At 42.3% G+C, this 17,316-nt stretch overlaps 1 long non-coding RNA gene across 2 annotated transcripts in view; it reads right to left on the bottom strand.

Moving 5' to 3' along the window:
* LOC106735758 (uncharacterized) overlaps positions 1 to 17,316 on the bottom strand; it is a 20,794-nt gene extending 3,478 nt beyond the window's left edge. The window contains exons 1-3 of one of the 2 annotated variants that reach the window (XR_001371002.2): positions 17,268 to 17,316; positions 14,227 to 14,339; positions 11,704 to 12,000 (exon numbers count right to left, since the gene is read on the bottom strand). This is a non-coding gene — a long non-coding RNA (uncharacterized LOC106735758). Of the gene's footprint in view, positions 1 to 11,703; positions 12,001 to 14,226; positions 14,340 to 17,267 lie in introns of those variants that run through there. The other variant, XR_001371001.1, reaches the window with a different exon arrangement.

The following is a 17,316-nucleotide window of genomic DNA, read 5'->3' as shown; positions in this document are numbered from 1 at the left end:
TCCAATCGAATGGCATTTCAGTGCTACCGGATACCAGATAGGGTGAAGTCATTAGGGGACCCGTGGCAATTTACAAGATGTGTGCTTCAAGTTGGGGCACAAGATAAATACAACACAGAGGGACACTGGTGACAGCAGGGCTCAAGAGGCAGATGGTGGTTTGGCCAAATCATAGGAAACTCGTGAAAAATGCTATTAGTGCTAATTCTTAGGCTAGCAATTTGAGGCTGTATATGTTGTATTTTTTTAAAATTTGAATTTAATTTAATTTAGTTATGTATTTATTTTTTATTTTAACCAGAGAGGGACAGAGTGAGAGTGTGTGTGTGATTGTGTGTGTGTGTGTGAGAGAGAGAGAGGAAGAGAGAGAGAAAGTGAGAAAGCAAGCTGCCAGGTCTGGGACTCATCCCATGGTCAGCCATGTGGGAGTCTAACATCCTTAACCACCATACCACCTGCAGTCCCAATGCTGTATTTTTAAAAAATATATATTTTTCTTTTTATTTTTTTCTTTTCTTTTTTTTGGAGAGATTTTTGCTATAGGGCGCGTGCGCTTGCCAGACAGACAGAGAGACATTAGAGACAGAAAGCGAGAAATCACCCCCCAGGGGGAATGGTCACGCCGCAATCCCTTCTCCTCCATTCTCCTCTCGGGATCTTGGGCACGCACGCACATGCGCCCAGCTTGTTTTAAGCCACCGGGTCTGGGACGCGAACCACGGTCGACTACGTGGGAGTCCAGCGACATAGCCATTACGCTAACTGCTGGTTCCTGATTTTTATTTTGATTTAATTCCATTGTTTGTTATTATTATTTTTTAATTTGACCAGACAGAGAGAGAGAGAAAGAAAGGGTAAGCAAGAAAGCAAGCTGCCAGATCCAGGACTCGAACTGCAGTTGGCCATGTGGGAATCCATTGCCTTTAACCACCATCTCATGTTCTGGACCCTATATGCTGTATTTTAATATATTTATTGGTTAGTCTTTAAGGTATCATGGAATGACATATCCTCTGGAAATACCACTTAGCTAGAGGCCCTGAGGGTAGACTACCTAAAATTAAAATCAGATAAATCAGATTGCTTCCATTGTTAGAAAACAGAATGCTTGCTTTCTGATGGTAGTGTTGAGGGTGGAGAATATGAAAGAGGATAGAAGAAGTAGGAGGAAGAAAAAGAGAAAGAGAGAGGAAGGAGGAAGGGAGGAGGGATAGGAGTGGTGAGAACGAGGAGAGAGTAAAAGGGGAAAGAGGAAGAAAGGAAATAGAAGAAGGAAAAAGGGAGATGAAGAGGGATGGAGGAAAAAAGAGAGAGGAAGGGAAGATATAAGGGAGGAAGGAGGAATGGAAGAAAAGCCTTATCTTCTACACTCGGTCGCATTTTATTTGAAGCATGACCAGAGTAGAAAGCCCAGGTCACTACAGTCTAATAAGAGAGAGTGAGAGGGAGGTCCAGCCTGGTGGCACAGTTGACAGAGTGCTTATCTGCAGTGCTGGAAGCCACATGGCTGGCCATGGGTTCAAATCCATCGCCCACCTGAAACATGGCGGGCATGTATACGCTGAAGATTCTGACTAGAGGTCTCTGTAAAAGGGGATTGTGATGTGAGTGCCTGTTGAGGGTACCTGCTTTTCTTTCTCTTCCTCTCTCTTGTATTCTCGCGCTCATGAAAGAAATAAAATAAACAACAAGAAGAAAAGAAAAAAGAAAGAACAAGAAGAGTTTGTATGTGGTCCTCCCCCATATCTCAGCCCTCGTCTCCACCTTGGGAGAGATGGATAGTTAATAAAGATCCTGGAATCCAGTGACCCCTGGCCTTTGCAAACGTGTCTATTACTTCCACCCTCTCTGTAAAGTTGTACCCAGGACTGTAATGGCATCAGCCTGGTGGTTGTAAGAATACTTGGTAAATATGGGACTACCACTTGGCATAATGGCTATGTCGCTGGACTTCCATGTAGTCGACCACGGTTCGAGTCCCGGACCCAGTGGCTTAAACTCACGCTGGGAGCGTGTGCATGCGTGCCCAAGATCCTGAGAGGAGAATGGAGGAGAAGGGATTGCGGCGTGGCCATCCCTCCCGGGGGGTGATTTCTCTTTCTTTCTCTCTGTCTTTCTGGCAAGCACGCACACACCCTATAGCACAAACCTCTCAAAAAAATAAATTAAATAAAAAGAATACTTGGTAAATAATGATAATTAGGAGCCTAGAAGCACAGCCTGGGTGCTCAGTGTGTTAGTTTAGCTTGAGATCTAGTACCTTGCCGCTGTCATATGGAGCAAATCCTCAGCTATGAAATCTCATTATGGATGTGTTCCAGTAAGGAGGTATAAATTTTTTTGACCATTTGCAGCATATTCAAATGAAAGCTGGTGCTAATGAAATTATTCTCATGTAATTAGAGATATTAAATAATGTCCCAGGTTGGTTCAATGACATGGTTGGACTGCTAATTTGTAGTCTTTCCGGGAATGGAGAGAATTCTCTTCGAAGATGTGTACCACCAATCGCCCCAGAAGCTGTCCGATTTTGGAATCATTGCTGTGCTAAAACCAGAGCTCACCATGGCATCCTTTTTAAGAAAATTAAGTCTTCCCATTCTTCCTCTGTAAGCTGGTGACCCAGGCTGAATGCATAGGAAAAAGCCTTTTCTTGGAACTCTAGGGCTCACATCCAAAGTGTTGACAAGGTCCCAGCGGGGCCTCATTCAGGCTGAATGAATTGGCAGTCATTTCCAGGCTTATCAGATCATGTTCCCCTTGTCTTGCTTCATTTTGCGAATCAGCCCCAACTCAGGAGACCAGAATCACAACAAGAATCCCATTTCTATGAGACAAAGAGCTCAGTCATGCATTCAGTCATCAATTTTTCCTCCATCCTGGGTCTGGAGCCATCGGGAGTGAGTCAGTGGCTCTGTGTCAGGTATTACTCAGGGCTGGACTTCCTTGCTATGCTCCTTGGCACCCTGGGGAGTGTGACCAACCATGTGTAGAGGTGGGAAGACAGGGTGAGGGGACAAGAACACTTGACATTTGTGCCAAATTTCTCACCCCCCCCTTATGTGCTTAAACCTTGCCTTTGTATTATTTCATTCATTTTACTTGGAAAGGAGCCCTAACCCTAAAAGTATGGAAGTCATGGTCACTCTTTTTTTTTTGGAGAGGTTTTTGCTATAGGGATTGTGGGCTTGCCAGAAAGATAGAAAGAGACAGAGAGACAGAAAGTGAGAAATCACCCCCAAGGGGGATGGCCACGCCTCAATCCCTTCTCCTCCATTCTCCTCTCAGGATCTTGGGCACACACATACACACACCCGGTGTGAGTTTAAGCCACCGGGTCTGGGACTTGAACCACGGTCGACTACGTAGGAGTCCAGCGAAATAGCCATTGCGCTAACTGCTGGTGCTGGGTGGCCACTCTTTTTAATGATGTAGAAGAAAAGAGGATTGCAAAGAACGTCCTTTCTTGTCACTTCCACATCCTCTGCTCTCAGACCTCTGTTCCCTTTCTTCTGCTGGTGTGTGTTGGACACAGTTGTGTTCACATGCAGCCAGGCCACCCCCTTTACCCCAAAGGGGCAGAAGAATCAAACTGCATGGCCTCTGAGAGAAGATTTTTTTTTTTTCCCTTAGTTTTGATGAATGAAGTCTCCTGGAATAGGATGGATTTCAAACACTTGGAGATGGTTTCATCTATTCCAGGGAGTTCAACATGAGGCAACTCCAAAAAGCATGTGGAAAAATGGAATTAAAGTATGAGGGTTTTTTGCCGAAAAAAAAAAAAAAGAAGTCATGCATCATATTTTGTAATATACACTTTCCATCATTTTTTGAAGACCCTCCACACAAGTGTGTGTGCAAGTTTCCTTTCAGTTTTGTTCTCCTAATAAGACAGTGGCAGCACTCCAAAGAGCTTTCCCCCAAAGGTCAGGTCTTCCGGTGGTTTAACTTGGTTCATTTCAGGGAAGTGCAAGTGTAGTTACTTTACCAGGACACCAGGGGGTGCTCCTTGGTGTAGTCTTAAATGGAGGATTTTTTCAAACAGCAAAGGATACAGGAAAGGCAACACACTTCCGAGTTCTCATCAACTAGCCAAAGCTGACCCTTCCATTCCAAAGGGTAATGCGTTTTGTAGATTGAGTAGAAAACCATATAGGCAACCCTCTTTAGGGATGTAGATATCTCTGGTTCAGAAAATGTTTATTGATTCTGGAGGTTCAGAACAACATTAATCATGCAAAAAGGCAAAAACCATGAGGCTCAGAATCCTGGTGGCAGGAGACAGGGGAACTGATTTTCTTTTTACTGTAAGACTTATGTCAACACATTTTTGAAAATTAATCAATAGTTAAATAACTCCAGTGACAGATTGATCATTCTAGCAGGGACCACCGTCCGTAAGATGCCACACAATTAAAACAGCCACAACACATAAGGCATTTTATTTGACATGACTCAAAGTTCTACTGATCCCATCACATTTAATATGTCTTTTTCTGTCAGTCACCGGCGATAGGGAGATAAAAGTAACAGTAAAATGAAATTCAGTCATTACTTCAGAAATATCAACTTCAAGAACACGTACCACTCTTTCATCTACCATTTTAACACAAGAAATAAGGTTATATATCCCATGTCCATTTGAAATAGACTGTATAATATTTTATAAGTGTAAGATTTTTTTTATAGATGATAAAACACCTTAAAAAAAAACCATTGTTTCAATTCTAATCTGATTTCCCTTTAGTTGCTTTTTTCTTTGAAAAATAATTTGAATAAAGTGATAGCATTGTGATTTTCCTTTTATAAAATGGATTTTTTTTAACCTGACAATAAATACTTTTTTTTTTTGTTTTTGGAAGAGGGATTTTTGTTATAGGGCATGTGGGCTCCTCAGAAAGATAGAGAGAAAAAAGAGAGACAGAAAGTAAGAAATCAACCCTCCCCCCCCAGAAGAAAAGGCCAGCCACAATCCCTCCTCCTCCATTTTCCTCTTGGGATTTTGGGCACACACGCACATGTGCCTGGAGTGAATTTTAAGCCAGGTCTGGGACTTGAACCATGGTTGACTACATGGGAGTCCAGCGACATAACCATTATGCCATCGGCTGATCCTTTCTTTTTTAGTTCTTTGCATGTTGAATATTTGCTATGGAAACTCATGAACTTTAAAAAATTATTTATTTATGTATTTTAATTTGACCAGAGAGGGAGGTAGGGAGGGGAGGAAGGGAGAGGGAGAGAGAGAGAGAGAGAGAGAGAGAGAGAGAGAGAGAGAGAGAGAGAGAGAGAGAGAGAGAAAGAGAGATAGCAAGTTGCCAGGTCAGGGATGTGAGCCATGGTTGGCCATGTGGGAGTCCAGCACCCTTAACCACCACACCACTTGCCAGCCCAACTCATGAACATTTAATAAAAGGGTTTTTGGGTAGATAGCTTGGGGATTAACTTCCTAGGTCTGCCTTTTAGTGCCTGCATGACCCAGGGAGCTTTTCTGGTCTCTTGAAATCTCTATCTAAGTGTAGAAGGAGATCAGAGAAGAATCTGTAAGGACGACTGTGAAGGGAAGAAGAGCCAAATCTTGGCATGCAGTCAGTACTTGTAATGCTGCAGTGGTCCCCTCTTACCACCAAGGGTACGGTTCCAGGACCCGAGTAGATGTCTGAAACAGGTAGTACCAAACCCTATCTATACTATACTTCCTATATACCTATGATAAAGTTTAATTTATCAGTAAGACACAGTAAGAGATTAACAACAGAACTAATAATAAGATCAATTATAAAAATATGCCAGCATCACTACTCTTGCACATTGGGGCCATTTAAAAATACATAAGGGTTACTGGAACATAGTAGTGAATACCCTGCCAGTCCCACAACTGAGATGGCTATGAAATGGTGATTGGGAGAGTGGGGCACACAATGTGGATACTGCTCCTGTGGTCACTCTAAGACCCACACTGTCTGAGATTTCATCTCGATCCACATAACAGTGATTGCCAAGGCAGAGTGACACATGGCACTTGTCACTTCACTAACATTTTATTTACCCATGTAAGTCACATGGCCATACCTGAGTTCAGAATGATTGGGGAAATACATTCTTACGTGATTGGAAGACAAACAGAAAATAATTGGTGATCATGTGGATGATCACAACTGATTTCTATTTTTTCTTCTGTGTTGGAACCAAACTTAGACAACTGAGGAAAGGAGGAAGGATCTTTGAGTGGACAAGACAACAATCCCAGCCATCAGTGGCAAAGGTGGGACAGTTGGGCACAATTGTGTCATGGCAGCCACAGCTGGTATTGTGCCTACACCCTTCAGCACTCACTGTCCCTAGGCTTCCTTCTGAGCCACTGAGGGCTTTCTCCGAGCTCTTGCATTGGGCATGCAGGAGCATCCCTCAGTGTAGAGGTATGTTCTATTCCACTGGTCCTTGAATTTAACATGCCCCAGAATTACCCCAAACTTTCCTGAATCAGTAGGACTGGGGTAGGGCCTGATATTTGGTTCTAGAACAAGTTCTCTTGTGTATTACTCTGGGTTCTCCAGAGAAACAGAATCAACAGGAGATCACCTACCTATCTACCTCCCTGCCTTCTTGCTTATCTATCATCTATTGAGACATTTACTGTGAGAACTGACTAACATGATTCTGAGAAGTTCCAAGGTGCGGTCTGCAAGCTCTAAACCCAAGAGAGCCAATAACAGAGCTGCAATCAGAGTTTCAAGGTTCAAGAATCAGAAAAGCCGATGCTATAAGTTCCATCCGAGTCTGAGTGTGAAGGAGGAGGAAGACTGTTGTCTCAGGCTGAAGAAAGCCAGGCTGAGTGAAATAATTTTTCTTATTCTGTTTTTACTTCTATCCAGGACCTCCACAGATTGAATGAAGCCCACCCACACTGGGGACAGTCATCTGCTTTACACAGTCTAATGATTCAAATGAGAATTTCATCCAGTAATGCTCTCATAGGCACACTCAGAAATAACGTCTAATGAACTATCTGGGCACCCTGTGGTTCAGTCAAGTTGGCACACAAAATCAACCATCATAAAAGGGAATGCTAATGTTGCCAGTCTGGGACAGCCCTTGGAGAACCATGAGCTCTTTACTGTCTTACAGAGTATCCTAGTAGGACTGAGCCTCAGTTGCCCTTGGGGTAACCTGCTCCACTAGATGATCTTTATCATTTTCCTTCTTTTCTTTTATTTTTTCTTCTTAATTAACAGAGGGCATGTGTGCTCTCCAGAGAGAAAGAGACACACACAGAGAGAGAAAGAACCCCTTCAATGGGCTGTGATCATGCTGTAATCCCTTCTCCTCTATATCTCCATCCTGCTGGGATTTGGGGCACATGTGCACATGTATATGCTTGGCATGTTACTCCACTGAGCTGGGGCTCAAATTGCGATCAGCCATGTGGGATCTGGTTCCCTCAACCACTGGGCTATGGGACTGGCCCCCTTCTTTTCATGTTCGTCCTTTACCCCTCCTCCTCCCACATTATTTCCTGGGATCAACTTCCAAAGGAATTACTTGATCTCAAAGTTGGGGAACCCAACCTCACGTTTCCCCACAGCACACTTGTGCCTGGAACCAATCCATCTATGATCATTACACATGAAATATCTATGAACAAGAGGGTACTTCTTGTCTTTGTGGCTATAAACATTTTTGGCTAGTCCTTTATGTTCATTCTTCAAATATACTTTTATTTTTTGATTGAAAGGGTCCCATTGGGCCATTAGAACTATGAACAAAATTATTATGTAAGGTAGTATTGATCTTTGGTTCTTTCTACTCTGAGTTGCCCCTTCTTGCCTACTCTTCTTTCCATTTTCTCCTTGTTTCACAGGGTATTCACATGGCTCCCTGCTTCCTCTGCTGCACAAGAAACAAAATAGGTAATGCTCCTTCACAGGAAAAAAATCATGTTTGCTTTCTCTCTCTCATACATTATAAACAATGATTAAAAATCAGGTACATTACTGAAAACTATAGTTTTAAAACTATTATTTCAAACCTTTATTGAAAACGATGAACCAGGTACATTAGATCGATAGAGGGATACCTAACATATAACACACAACCATGCCCTAGAGACAGGCAAGTTTAGTTCCAAACTTGTTTGCACATTGTCATCAGTGTGAGTTTAAAAAGTCTAGTTAATCTGTATGACCATCAATGGATGAATGGATATAGAAAATGGGGTATTTCCATATGATAGAATATCATTCTGTTTTTAAAAAGTCAGAAAAAGACAAGATGTAGAAACATCAATACACATTTAAAAGAAGGAGGTTGCAAACAGCTATAGAAGAACTCTTCTCAAATTCTTGGCTAGTCCTTAAGAGACTTCAAAGTTCTCCCCCCCAAAAGCAACAGCCGGGTCCTCTCTTCTTTGTTCCACTGCAGAACCCACAACCAGAAGTGCCCATCACTTGTATTTTGGCAGAGACTCACACACTGGTAGAGGTGTAGGTTCTTTTATTTTTTCTTCTTAATTAACAGAGGGCATGTGTGCTCTCCAGAGAGAAAGAGACACACACAGAGAGAGAAAGAACCCCTTCAATGGGCTGTGATCATGCTGTAATCCCTTCTCCTCTATATCTCCATCCTGCTGGGATTTGGGGCACATGTGCACATGTATATGCTTGGCATGTTACTCCACTGAGCTGGGGCTCAAATTGCGATCAGCCATGTGGGATCTGGTTCCCTCAACCACTGGGCTATGGGACTGGCCCCCTTCTTTTCATGTTCGTCCTTTACCCCTCCTCCTCCCACATTATTTCCTGGGATCAACTTCCAAAGGAATTACTTGATCTCAAAGTTGGGGAACCCAACCTCACGTTTCCCCACAGCACACTTGTGCCTGGAACCAATCCATCTATGATCATTACACATGAAATATCTATGAACAAGAGGGTACTTCTTGTCTTTGTGGCTATAAACATTTTTGGCTAGTCCTTTATGTTCATTCTTCAAATATACTTTTATTTTTTGATTGAAAGGGTCCCATTGGGCCATTAGAACTATGAACAAAATTATTATGTAAGGTAGTATTGATCTTTGGTTCTTTCTACTCTGAGTTGCCCCTTCTTGCCTACTCTTCTTTCCATTTTCTCCTTGTTTCACAGGGTATTCACATGGCTCCCTGCTTCCTCTGCTGCACAAGAAACAAAATAGGTAATGCTCCTTCACAGGAAAAAAATCATGTTTGCTTTCTCTCTCTCATACATTATAAACAATGATTAAAAATCAGGTACATTACTGAAAACTATAGTTTTAAAACTATTATTTCAAACCTTTATTGAAAACGATGAACCAGGTACATTAGATCGATAGAGGGATACCTAACATATAACACACAACCATGCCCTAGAGACAGGCAAGTTTAGTTCCAAACTTGTTTGCACATTGTCATCAGTGTGAGTTTAAAAAGTCTAGTTAATCTGTATGACCATCAATGGATGAATGGATATAGAAAATGGGGTATTTCCATATGATAGAATATCATTCTGTTTTTAAAAAGTCAGAAAAAGACAAGATGTAGAAACATCAATACACATTTAAAAGAAGGAGGTTGCAAACAGCTATAGAAGAACTCTTCTCAAATTCTTGGCTAGTCCTTAAGAGACTTCAAAGTTCTCCCCCCCAAAAGCAACAGCCGGGTCCTCTCTTCTTTGTTCCACTGCAGAACCCACAACCAGAAGTGCCCATCACTTGTATTTTGGCAGAGACTCACACACTGGTAGAGGTGTAGGCAAGCTCTGTAGTGAAGCAGAGGAGAAGCTGCAGGTGTGCCTGGATGGGAGGCTGTAGGCACAGGGAAATTGAATGTGGCTAACCAAAAGGGATGTACATGGTTGAGTGTGTCTTTCTCCAAATTTGCATGTTGTAATTGAATTGCCAGTGAGGTAGTATTAAGAGGTGGAACCTGTAGGAGGTGACTAAGTCATGAAGATAGAGCCCTCATGAAAGGATCTGAGCCCTCATAAAAGAGGTTGAAGGGGACTGCCCTGCCCTTTGTGAAGACAAAACAACTGAGCACCCTCTTTGAAGCAGAGAGCCCTTACCGGACACCAAATCTGCTGGCTCCTTACTCTTGGACTTCCCAGCCTCCAGAACTGTAAGAAAAAAATAATTTCTATTCTCTATAAGTAACACAGTCTAAGGTATTGTGTTGCATCAGTCTGAATGGATAAACTTGGGGCATGCCGTGTGCTTGGTTAGGATACATATTTGACTTTCTCTGGTCTTAAATTGGAAGCAGGGTCAAAAAATCAGGAAATAGGTCAGTTATTGGTCCAGTCTTGCCTTCCTGGTGGGTCTGACCTTCTGCAGGCATGACTTGTAAATAGCAGGCTGGCTTTCTGGGCTGGTTTCTGTAGATAAGGATTTGGCTTCCTGGACTGACTGCTGCAATTCCAGCCTTATTTATGGTTTGCTTATTATCTGTTTGTATAGTCAATCTCTCAGGCATTATTCTCCACAGCAAAGGCATCAGCAAAAGGGGAGTTAAGCTCGGGCAGTGGGACTTGGCTATTTATGAATGAGTTTGCTACCAAGCCCTTTTCAGGTTGCACGCATCTCTTCTTTGCTCTGCCACACAACCCACAACTAGAAGTGTCCAAGTGAATGAGGGGCATGCAAGACTCCACTGGCACAGAGAGAAATCTTAAAGTAGAAGAAAATCCTCAGGACTCCCCACAATACCCTTTAAGTACCAAGCTGCTTAGAATATCCCTCCTTTTATTGTAATTTGATGTGTGAAATCCTGGCAGGCATTTACAATTCAGATCCCACTCCTAAGGGATTCCCATGTAGGGCCTGTTCGTATGATTTATTCTGAGCCTTTCTTCACTTATGGACGCTGGAGATCGTTAGGTAAAAGGCACATAGATGCTCAGAGATGAAGTGTTTATCATCATCGCCTCAATGAATCATTCGTCAGCCCTGACATGTTCTAATGTCCCCAGACTTCCCATTGCACCCCCTCCTGTTTCATCCCGTGGCCATCATGTTTCCCTTTCTTCTCTCCTCCAGCTCCCCCTCCCCACCATTATCTCAAAATTTCAGTGTATTCCCTTCATCAATCACTGGGATTTAGCGAGCAGCAGGGAAGGCGGGGGTGGTGGGACAAGCTGTAGAATCATTATCCAAATACCCCTGAACAACAACAGCAAAGAAAGGGGCCAGGCAGGAGAGTGGGGAGGAGAGCAGTGTGGAGACACCAACTCAGGCTCTTCTCAAGACACTGATGGTGTTTGGTGGATGCTCACATAGTGGGTGTGGTTCTTCACCAAAGGAGAAAGACCTCTGCTCCTCTGGCTGGACTTTATGCATTTCAGGCCCTGAAAGCATCACAAATCTGCTTTTGCAAACAGAGGGCCTCCAACAAAGGTGATGGAGAGTCGAGTTAGGAAACCTGACTCTGGCCTAGGGAGGCCAAGCTTTCTCATCGCTAGATCCAGAGAGTGTGATTTTAACCACTAACCCTGTGCTTTGGTTTTAGTTCTTTCAGTGGATTTACAGAATGACCTTGGGCAAGACCCTTGACTTTTCTGGGTTTCCCCTTCTCCTCTTAGTTTCTCCTTATCTGATCAGAGTACTTTCTTTTATGACCTTGCTATAAAAAATTTTTTGTAAAGTAAATGAAAGGAAAACATACTATCATGAATAGAACAGAACCGTTGCTAATCTTCTCATTTATTTTCCCCTTTCTTTAAAAGGATAGTTGCAAGCAGAGTGGATATTCAATTTTGTAGCTTTTTTTTTTATGCTAAGCTCTTTTTCTGTGTTGTTACATAATGTTTATAACCAAGATTTTTAATGGATTTTGAACAGCAAGATCAAGATGGATTTCTTAGTCTCTTACATTCTTCGGCCAAGAAAAGATGCAGAAGTTGTTAGATAGTGAAATTCACCGAGCTGTTCCTCTTGTTTGTTTTGGCCTTGTTGCTTATTCTTTAACATATTGTGTGATTTCTTTTTCTAAAAGAAGAAACAGACCCAGTGCCTTAGAGATAAAGTGCCCAAGACAAAAACAAAAACAAGCCCTAAACCAAAACTGATGAACTTGCTTTCTTTAAAGTTGGTCCGCCCATCTAAGGGAAACATTCAATTCTTCTACCTTTTGGAGTCATATCCCAAGGAGTAGTCCTTGAGCTTTGTTCCTGGAATTTCTTCCTCTGAATAGCAAGTCTCTTCAAAATCTGTAGGAAATCTCGCTGGGACACAGAGACAGAGACAACAGACCTATTTACAGTTTCCTAGGACCAGGACCTCCAGGTATCCAAACATGCTGTGAGACAGCCTGCAGAGCCCCACCTCTGGTATATAATGCGATTGGATGTGTGGCTTTTTCTGGCTCCCAGTTCCCTGGGTTTATTTGATTACCTCTTTCTAGTTCATAGAGAAAGCAGGTGATAGAAAGTGTCTGCCCCAGGAGTCAGGCAGTGACACGCCGGAAATGCAAATAGAACCCTATAGGAAGGTCCTGGGTTTGCACCCTGGGGCCTTCCTGGACACAGCAGGCACATGTGACTGAGATCTCATTTGCTGAGACTAGAGGTGGGTCAAGGTGTGAAGATCCTCTTGGGGGTGCCTGTCTCTCTCCCTTTCTGCCTTTCTTATGGGAAAAACAAATAAAAATTTAAAAACACCTGTTTATATATTTTATTTTTTATTTTTTGGAGAGGTTTCTGCTATAAGGTGTGTGTGCTTGCCAGAAAGACAGAGAGAGACAGAGAGACAGAAAGAGAGAAATCACCCCCGCTTCCCCCCAAGGCAGATCCCTTCTCTTCCATTCTCTCTCAGTATCTTGGGCATGCATGCATACACACCCGGGGAGAGTTTAAGCCACTGGGTCCAGGACTCAAACTGTGGTCTACCACATGGGAGTCCAGCAACATAGCCATTATGCCAAATGCTGGTCCTGACAATTTACATTTTGAAAAGTATCCTTACTGAGACAGCCTCTTTCTATCAGACTCCATACAAAGGTTTATATGCTTTGGGATGCTATTCCACGCATTATACAGAAATATCTATATAGGGGAAAGAAAACAGATCCTTTATTTTATTTACTTAAGAGCTCAGATGTCAATTTTAGAAAGGAATTTTTTTTTTAAGAGAGTTTATTCCTTTTTGGGAGTAAGTAAATTTATCACGATAGTTTCTCAACATTCACCCCCTTCCCTCTCATTTCTACCTTCCTGTGACAAGTCCAACTGCTGCTCCCTGGTATTTTTATTGCAATCCTATAACTAGAGGCCAGCCTCGCTTTGACTTTCAGCTCTCCTACCTAGCATTCCCACCATTTAAAGAAAAGATAAAAACATTCTGTGATAAGTAAAACCTGAAAGAATTTACCAACACCAGACTAGCTCTCAAAACAATACTGAAGGGAGTGTTATTCCAGGAATACTAAAGTCGGACACACAGCAATAAGAGTAAAAAAGCAAGCAAGAAAATGGCCAGCCTAATGGTAGGGTCAAGTCTAGAGTTGAATGGTCACTTCCGGAGTATAAATGGAAAGATCAGACCACAGTAACACCGCAAATGCAACAGAAGAGAGAATAATTACATGAGACTGAACTGGTGAAATAGAATTTTATGACTCTGACTAAAACATTACTGATTTTCTTTTATGCTTTTTTCCCCCAGACTTAAGGATTTTTGTCTTCTCTTGAACTGTAGATTGGTGCATCTACCTTCTTTTTCCTGACTTTAAGTCTTAAGTAAGTTTCTCTTAACATTTTTTGATTTTGATCTATTCAAACAAAACACATTTTTCTTGAAATTAAAAAATGCATTAAAAAAACACCTCGTTAATGACCACAGTAAGCTATATAGCCCCGGCTAGGTGCTACTCACTGAGGTTTATGCCTGAAGTCAGACATGTGTTCATAGATATGTATATATCAGCTGTTCTTGCTATTGAAAGTATTTAGATTAATCAAAGTCTTTAGTGAATCAATAAAATGTGAAAAAAAATTCCCACCATTTTATTTACTGCACCATATATGACTTTCACGTTGACCTACTTCATTTTCCTACTGCATGTTCTCATCATTTGTTGACTAGGTTTTTGGATTATCACAGCAGCCTAACCCACATGTTTCCATCCTTTCTTCTTACCTCACCATCACTCCATTTATTCTGGTCACCTGCACTGGGGTCATCTTTCTTACACATCCATCTGGCCATATTGCTTACCTACTCATAGGCAACACTGCTTCTTGGTAAAGTCCAGGACTCTTAGCATGACAGACATCCATTTGACAATCCATTTCCTCCTTCCTTTTCCAGCTTGATCCTCACTCCCCAGTCTAAAATCAAACAAGTCAAAATATCAATGGATGGGGACCAGCAGATGGTATTTTGGTTAAATCACTGGACTCCCACGTAGTTGACCATGGTTCAAGGCCCAGAGCCAGTGGCTTAAACTCACACTGGGCATGTACATATGTGCCCAAGATCCTGAGTGGAGAATGGAAGAGAAGGTATTGTGGTGTGGCCATTCCCCTGGTGATTTCTCTCTCTCCATCTTTCTGGCAAGTGCATGCACCTTAGAGCAAAAATATCTCTACAAAAAAAAAAAACCTGAAAAAAAAAAAAAAAAAAAAAAAAAAAAAAGGATGGGGTCCAGGATGCCATATTTTACAGCTCTCTGAGCCATTGTGATGAATGTAATGCATTGTTAATCATTTGGAAACAACTATCCCAGAAGGTCAATAGGATACCATTTTTTCCACTTTTCTGCCATGAAGTCTCCAGAAAGGGTGTAGCATAATGTGTTTTAGTTAGTAACTCCCCTCAAGTTAGATTCAAGATGGAATCCTGTTAAGGTTAATTCTTCATCAAAGACTTCATTTATGGTTAAGAGACAGAGTATTGATGTTGCCGTACTTAGGAGGGTTATATGTGGAAGCCTTCTTGTGCATTAACACAGCTGCATTACTCCCCGATAGAATACAGCAAAAATGGACAACACGGACTACCACAATTTAAAAATTGATTATCATGTACACTTTCATATTTTATAATTTGACTGTCAAACATGAGTTTTTAATAGAGAAGATGATTATTCTATATTAAGGGAAATATCAAATTGCAAAGTTGTTTTTGCAACAATCAGTCATGTAAAGTACATTTAGAAGAACACTTTAAAATATTAGTACTGGTTTTTTAGGTACCAAGATTACTGTTTGTTTGTTTGTTTTTTTTTAATTCTTATTTCTACTCCTAGTATTTCCAAATGCCTGAGTTAACAGGCAATTACTCTTGGAATAAGGAAAATATAAGATGACTTTTCTTACTGTCATTGTTGGGATTAAAACAGAGCCATGAACAAGATAGAGAATTAGGCAAAGGACGGGAGGGAGAGAAAGAAAGAAAGAGCGATGGGACCAGCAGTTAGCATGGCTATATCGCTAGACTCCCATGTAGCCGACCGCAGTTCAAGTCCCGGACCCAGTGGCTTAAACTCACTCCGGGCACATGTGCGTGTGTGCCCAAGATCCCGAGAGGAGAAAGGAGAAGGGAGGCGGTGTGGCCATCCCCTCTGGGGGGTGATTTCTCGCTTTCTATCTCTCTGTATCTCTCTGTCTTTCTGGCGAGCGCACACGCCCAATAAGAAAAAAACCTCTCCAAAAAAAAGAAAGAGCAAGCAAGAGGTAGGAATACAGAAAAAAAGTAAAAGACAGATGATGTGAGGGGAAAAAAAAAGTATTGCAAAAAGGTGGGAACTTGTTTTGTTTACATCCTGGGGACACGTTGTTTCGGGACTCCGTCTTTAAACCGGGGCTTCAGATCTAAGCAATTTTGTACTCCTCAAGAAGACACCATGTAAAGATGGTTCTTGGGGCCAGCAGGTAGCTCAGTGGAAAATGCAATGCTCCGTGCGGCAGTCCTACATGGGAAAGTTCCCAGTTTGTGCCTGGATGCCTCCCTGAGTATTCTGGTACCTGTGTGCCCCTGATTGACTGAGGCTGGAGGTGGACTGTAGTATTCAGAACACAGTTGGAGGTGATGTGTCTCTCTCTCTCTCTCTTTATCTCTGTCTCTCTGTGTCTCTGTTGCTCATGGAAGAGGTAAATAAATAAAGTTGAGTAAAAATAGACTGCCCTTGTAGAATCTACTGGTGTTTTATGATGACTTGTGGAAATAATGGCTTCTACTTTACTATCAGTATTGAAGATAGCACAGAACTCCTGGACATTAAAGTTATTTGCATAATGAAAAATGAGTCACAGATGGAAAAACGCTAAGGTTTTAGGAAAATATTTCCTTATACTATTCTTCCTGCCCCTCTCTATCAGCTGGAGTCTCTCGACTCAATGAAGGGGAGACAGAACCCTGACACGGAGGACCAGGGTGAGCCTTTGTCTGCAAGGTGAGTGGAGGGCTGGCCTGCAGAGTGGCTCTTGTAAGATTGTCAGATGGATTATGCCATGAATATGCAGAGGGCAGAAGGCAGGGAATGACTACCCAATCCATAATGACTGAATTACAATTTTAAAATGGAATGAGTTAGATAGTTATTATCAGTGTAATTATTCATAAATGTGCCTAATTATTCATAATTATTCAGAAGCATATTACTTCCCTGATTGCTATAAGTGATCTCAGAGGCCAATTACAATCGGAATCTGGTCACAGGACTCAGTGACTGTTACCCCTTCTGTCTTGCTGGGTCTAGGAGCTCTGTCTCAGGCCTGACAGCCTCAGGAACCCTTCGTGTCACCTGGCCCTTTAACTACACACAACAAACCCTTTGGTTGCTTTTAAACCCAGCTGACTTCAAAGCCCCCATTGTCATTTTACCCCCTTTCCGGTCCCAAGCTCCTCTTATTTGGGTTCAGGCTGTTCCTTCGAGGGTGTGCACGCTGGTGCTGTTTAATTAGGACTTTCTTGTTGTCATTCGGCATTTGATATCTTAATAGCGTTGGAGAGCACACACACGTGGGGAAGCAGGCGAGAAGGGAAGGATGCCCCCACCGGTAAAGGTTTCGTGGAGAAGCCAGAAGCTTTCATAGTCTTAGCCATTCTGAAGAGGACACACTGTTAAATCAGCTATTTGAGATTTCCCTAGGAATTTAGAGACCCTCGAGGGTGGGGGAATGCAGCCATACGTAACTCGCCTACCATGGGTCACAGCTGTCCTCTCTGGTACGCATTGTGCTTCTAAAGATCATTGCAAAATACTGTAGCCTAGGAGGGTATAGCTAGGTTTTCCAGGACAATCTCCCGCTCACCTCAGCGTGGCAGACGTCCGACGTGGCCTCTGCTTGCTCACCCGCTCTT

The sequence above is a fragment of the Tupaia chinensis genome, unplaced genomic scaffold (genome assembly GCF_000334495.1).
Source record: "Tupaia chinensis unplaced genomic scaffold, TupChi_1.0 Scaffold000048_1, whole genome shotgun sequence".
NCBI classification, from domain to species: domain Eukaryota; kingdom Metazoa; phylum Chordata; class Mammalia; order Scandentia; family Tupaiidae; genus Tupaia; species Tupaia belangeri.
This window is presented reverse-complemented; position numbering and strand designations above follow the sequence as displayed.